General features: G+C 38.4%; 1 pseudogene; it reads left to right on the forward strand.

The window, feature by feature from the left end:
- LOC100386033 (protein LSM14 homolog A-like) overlaps positions 1–4,895 on the forward strand; it is a 28,656-nt pseudogene extending 23,761 nt beyond the window's left edge.
- The last annotated feature ends 1,105 nt before the right edge of the window (positions 4,896–6,000 follow it).

A 6,000-nucleotide genomic window follows, 5' to 3' on the forward strand; every position in this document is an offset into this window, starting at 1 on the left:
AAAAGATTTCAAGTAGTAGGAAAAGTTTCTCTTTATCTTTTTAAAGCTACTGTATATACAAATTAAAACTAAATTAGTCCTCTTCTTTGGTTTCAATGACTGTAAAGCAAAAGGACATATACCAGATTTGCCTTGGTTGCTACAATCAATTCATTGTTTCTCAAGATTTATAATCTTCTGAGATACAATATTCCTAATTTTTCCAAAGATTTTCATATTATGTATTAGTCTTCAGGAAATTTATTCTATTGTATCAATTTCATAAAATACACTTCCTTTATAAGTACTAATTTTCACAGTGATGTGAGAAAAGATATAAGAAAATATGCTATTTTCTGACCAGGCACAGGGGCTCATGCCTGTAATCACAGCACTTTGGGAGGTCAGGTAGGTGGATCACTCAAGGTCGGAGTTCAAGACCAGCCTGGCCAACTTGGTAACACCCCATCTCTACTAAAAATACAAAAATTAGCCAGGTGTGGTGACATGAGCCTGTAATGTCAGCTATTCAGGAAGCTGAGGCAGAAGAACTGCTTGAAGTCAGGAGATGGAAGTTGAGCCAAGATCGTGCCACTGCACTCTGACCTGGGCGACAGAGCAAGACTCTGTCTCCAAAAACTAAATAAATAAAATATGCTACTTGCTAATATAAAAACAATGATCAATTTTCTATATATGCATGTACAAACCTATACATGACTATAAATATTCAGTTCATATTCTTTAATTCAAGAACATACAGTCTGCAGTACACCTTGGGAGGCCGAGGCGGGTGGATCACGAGGTCAACAGATCGAGACCATCCTGGTCCACATGGTGAAACCCCGTCTCTACTAAAAATTACAAAAAATTAGCTGGGCACGGTGGTGCGTGCCTGTAATCCCAGCTACTCAGGAGGCTGAGGCAGGAGAATTGCCTGAACCCAGGGGGCAGAGGTTGCAGTGAGCCAAGATCGTGCCATTGCACTCCAGCCTGGGTAACAAGAGCGAAACTCCGTCTCAAAACAAAAAAAAAAAAAAAAAAAAAGAACATACAGTCTGCTGTGTCCATATCTGTGGGTTCTGCATTCAAACAACTACAGGTTGAAAATGTTCGGAAAAACAATGGATGGTCACAGAGATTTTCATGTCATTATTTACATGGCATACAGTATGCCAGCTATTTTGTATTAGGTATTATAAGTAATTTAGAGATGATTTAAAGTATGTAGAAGGATTGCATAGGTTATACGCGTAAAGTACACCATTTTATATCATGAACTTGAGCGTCTATGGATTTTGGTATTGGCAGGAATGTCCCGAAACCAATTCCCCAAAGATATGAAAGGACAACTATATTATATTTTAGGAAGTTTCTTGCAGTTCTATCAGTTTGAATTCAAGATATATTTTTAATAGATAAAATTTTATAGCCTGTTTGACTCTCAATATTACTTAGTACTTTTTAAATCTGAAGTCCCTATGAAAAGGAATATTTATAATGCTTTTTTTTAAATCTACAGCTGATTTATAAAAAATGCATTTCTAGTTTCAACTCAAGATATAGGAACATGTCTTTTTTTGTTCTCTTACTCCTGGTCATATCGACAGTTTAAGAGGTTGGGTGTGGTAGGGGTGGGATGAAAATTGAAGATGAAGAAATTCTCATCTGTGTCTGTTTGCCATCTCTATTTATATAATGAAAAGTAAATTGCTAGATAAGTGGCTACTTAGGTATTCTAAATTGGAATGGATTGGCATTTGGAAGTAAACTGTAGCACAATATAGAAAGCTTTAAATTGGTAGCTCTCAGTCTCATTCATCCTTCTAATTAATTCATTTTTTTAAAACTTATATTGTTTGTTCTTAGATTGTGAGTCTTTCAAAGAAATGCTAATTGCTTCATGTCTGAAGAAACTTCATCCCTCAGAGTAATTTAAATTTTCTTTTGACTATTAAGTTTATGGTGGTAGGAAGGCTTAATTTGTCAACCCCTTGCATTTTAAAAGTTTAAGATGAGAGAAATAGAAGGCCACCAAAGAACCATGCTGAAATCAAAATAAGTTCTAATTCAAAAATTATTCTTTCCAGCCCCCAGGAAGAAGAAAAATTGCAGTTAGGCCTTTAATGGAATAATTGCAAACATACTTTCTCCAGATCCCTAAGAGAATAAATGATTTTTCCAACAAAATATTTTATCAATAACCAGAAGCTTTCAAATACATATGTGATGTTTACCTTTATCAAGTCATTGCTTAATAGTTTCACAAATCAGCTGAAAGTCTTTTAATGAATTTATTTTTAGATTTTCAAAATGATTTTTTTCTTTAATTTTGCCTGGGAAATTGTTTAAATGAATCAGTATTCCACAAACCATAGAGGAACAAAACAAGTTGACATTTTAAATAAGGCAACTGGCTTTCATACTCCTAAAACTTCTTATACAATGGATTAATTTTGCTTTCTTGAAATTCTAGCTATCGTATTTTTCACAATACAACATCGTTCTTGGTTCTCCTGCCCCCTTTCTGGACTTCATCTTTTTGTTTGTTTGATCTCTTTTGTCCTCATCCTCTTCCTAATTTCTAAACATAAGTCTTCCTCTCAGGGTTTTGTCTTCATTTTCAATCTATCATACTTTACTGCCATGTGCCCAGGCTCAGCCTCCCTTCTAAGCCATGGCCCTTTGTATTGCTTCCTGATGTGTTGAAAAACAAACTCCTCACATCTTCGTCAAAAGCATCCTGCTTTTCTTTCCACAAGTTTCCAGACTCTGTTAGTAATAGAACCGTTTCCTCAGTCATACTGTCTTTTTAAGCATCTCAGATGTCTCTTATTTTCTTCTAGTTTGTAGGTCAATCATCCCATCATTGCATCCATCTTCTCTCTTCTATTTCTTCTTTCTTACCATTGTTTCAGGCAGTCATTTTTCCCTTGGATAATATAATGAAATGTAATTGACGTTCCTACCTCTTGTCTCTCCCACACTGAATTCCATGGTAACACCTACACATCAGTCTTCACAAAATACAGGATTAGCTGTCAATTCTCTACCAAAAATCCATATGAGTTTGCCATTTTCTGCTGCATAAAGTATAATATTCTGATCCTGGCACACAAGTCCATCCAAATATGGGCCTACCATGCTTTCATCCTCCCGCAGTAATGTGAATCTCAGCCAAACTGGAGTGGTTGGTATTCCTAGGACTAACGTTGTGATTTTATAACTTTTTGTCTTCATCAATGCTTTTTCTTTTATGAGAACTTTCCTACCCTATCATCTGCTTCAACTTGTTAACATACTACTTAATTTTCAAATGCTACCTGACACATGAAGCCTTCCTTCAATTTCTAGCCAGGTACAATTCCTTCGGTTTCTTTTATCTTTATCTCTCCATAGCATTGTGCTTGTAAGTTTCTAGTGGTACCAACCTTGTTCCACTTTGCACTTTAGCTATTTGAGGATGTGTTTATTTTAATTCAATACATTTCAATGCATTTTTTAGTTACTCATATGTAAAATAAAATGAAATGCACCTATTATACAGTGTAAGGTCTCTGAGGGAAGGACTGGCATATTCATATTTGTCTTTGATATAGCCCACCCCAGAGGCCTAAGCAGTAATAGATGCTTTAATTACTATTGGTTTTGCTGAGTTGTGAAGACAGAAATACTATTTAGTATATGTACATTTAGACCTAATTTTGCTTAGCAGTTGTTTCAGGCATCTTAGAAAACAATCCAAGATTTAAGTCCTAAGAGATATCGTTTTTCAGATTTTAGAAGTCAAGATGGTTCTTTGAAGTTTTCAATTTTTTTTTTTAATGAAATGAAAATAAAGCTGATACAGTGGAGTCACCATGTTAGATCTGAGGCGGCTGCCATAGGCAGGACAGAGCCTGCGGATCGCTTCACAGCCTCGTGGGATCTGCGGAATCCACCTCTCTGCGAGCACCCAGAGCTCGCAGCTGATTTATAAAAAATGAGCACCTTCCCTCCTCAGCAAGATCAGCCGCATCTCCAAGGCAGAGATCTGCTACGAAGGCATCCTCTGCACCATCGACACCGAGAGCCCCACGGTAGCCCTCGCCAAAGTTCCATCTTCTGGTACAGAAGCTAGATCGTCCAATACCACCTCGAGATGAAGTACTGGAATACATTGTATTCCATAGGAGTGACATTAAAGACCTCATTGTTTGTGAGCCACCAAAACCACAGTGTTCTTTGCCTCAAGATACAGCTATCCTGCAGTCCTCACTAGGCTCATCAACTTCATTCCAGTGTGTGGGTTCTCGTGAGCCTTTCGGCAGGATTCCCACATATGGTCAGTTCAGTCCAGGTTCCTCAGTTGGGCAGCAGTTTGGTTTGGTGCTGTTGGTGTTGCTGGAAGATCTTTGACATTCTTTGGAACAGAAACATCAAACAGTGGTAACTTACCCCAAAGTAGTGTGCTTTGTACAGGATACGAGATCTCTAAAAACACAGTTATCTCAAGGCCACTCAAGCCCTCAGTTAGGCCCTTTGAGAAAAGCCCAACCGTGCAACAAGCAGTGAAGACTGTCTTGGCCCATTCACCTGCTCCAGCACCTGTTGGGAGAAGGAGCCCTGTATCAACCAGGCCTTTGCCATCTACCAGCTAAAAAGCAACAGAGAATCAAGAGCACAGGTGAGTTCAAGTACACAATGTTTGAAGACCAGTAAATGAACAACTCAGAAATGATAGCAAGAGACAAATCTCTCCACGTGCTCCTTCAGCTCCAAGGATAGGGTATGGGGTTTAGCGGGGTAGCAGGGGAAGATTTGGTAATCTGCGAGATGGGCCAATGAAATTTGAGAGAGATTTTGACTTTGAAAGTGCAAATGCACAATTCAACAAGAAAGAGATTGAAAGTGAGTTTCATAATAAAAGAAGATAAACTTGGCCAGGTGAGGTAGCTCACGCCTATAATCCCAGCAATTTGGGAGGCTGAGGTGGGTGGATCACTTGAGATTGGGAGTTCAAGACCAGTGTGACCAACATGGAGACACTGTGTCTCTACTAAAAATACAAAATTAGCTGGGCGTGGTGGCGCATGCCTGTAATCCCAGCTACTCCAGAGGCTGAGGCAGGAGAATCGCTTGAACATGGGAGGCAGAGGTTGGGGTGAGCCGAGATCGTGCCATTGCACTCCAGGCTGGGTAACAAGAGCAAAACTCTGTCAGAAATATATATGTATGTATGTATGTGTGTGTATATACTTGAGAAGAGAAGCCTGTAAATGGTGAAGATAAAGGTGATTCAGGAGTTGATACCCGAAACAGTGAAGGAAATGCTGATGAAGAAGATCCACTTGGACCTAAATGTAGCAGGACAAAACTAAATCCTTTGATATGTTTCTTGTGAAGACTTTTGAGAATGGAGACTAACCTGGGCTGAAGAAAGATTAAATGCTAAAACATTTGGAATCCCAATTTGTCCAAACTGTGACCATGGAAGATGCAGAGGCAGAGGAATCCTTGTTTTCTGTGGTGGCAGAGGACATGGTAGTGGCAGATATGGTACTTTCACCATCCCTTGAGGATTTTTCAGTGGATTCAGAGGAGGTCATGGGGGTAAGGGAGTTTTCGGATTTCGAATATATGAAAGACAACAAAGTTGCTGCATAGTCTACAAACAAGTCTTTGAAAATAGGTGAATTTTTAGCTCTTCATGGTTCTGAAAATTGATTTCAGTTTTTGCGAAGTGTGGAGAAGTGAATTCGCTGTATGTTTGTCATCAGCACTGGGCTTTGTTTTTTGTTTGGTTTTCTGCTTAATTTTAAAGATAAATGCAGTTACTTTTTGGTGGGGAGAAAGACTAATCTTAAGGATGAACATAAAATATATTCAGAATAGCAGAAGGTTAAGTCATTTCTTATTACAGTTAAACTAAAGCAGTACTTCAGTGGGACTTACAAGTATTTTTTTCATCACTGAAAGTATATATTTTTTAATCATTAAATCGTATTTGGCAATTGCAAGTTGCCTGCAGATAGGGCTGTG

The sequence above is a fragment of the Callithrix jacchus genome, chromosome 4 (genome assembly GCF_049354715.1).
Source record: "Callithrix jacchus isolate 240 chromosome 4, calJac240_pri, whole genome shotgun sequence".
In the NCBI taxonomy this organism is placed as follows: Eukaryota; Metazoa; Chordata; class Mammalia; order Primates; family Cebidae; genus Callithrix; species Callithrix jacchus.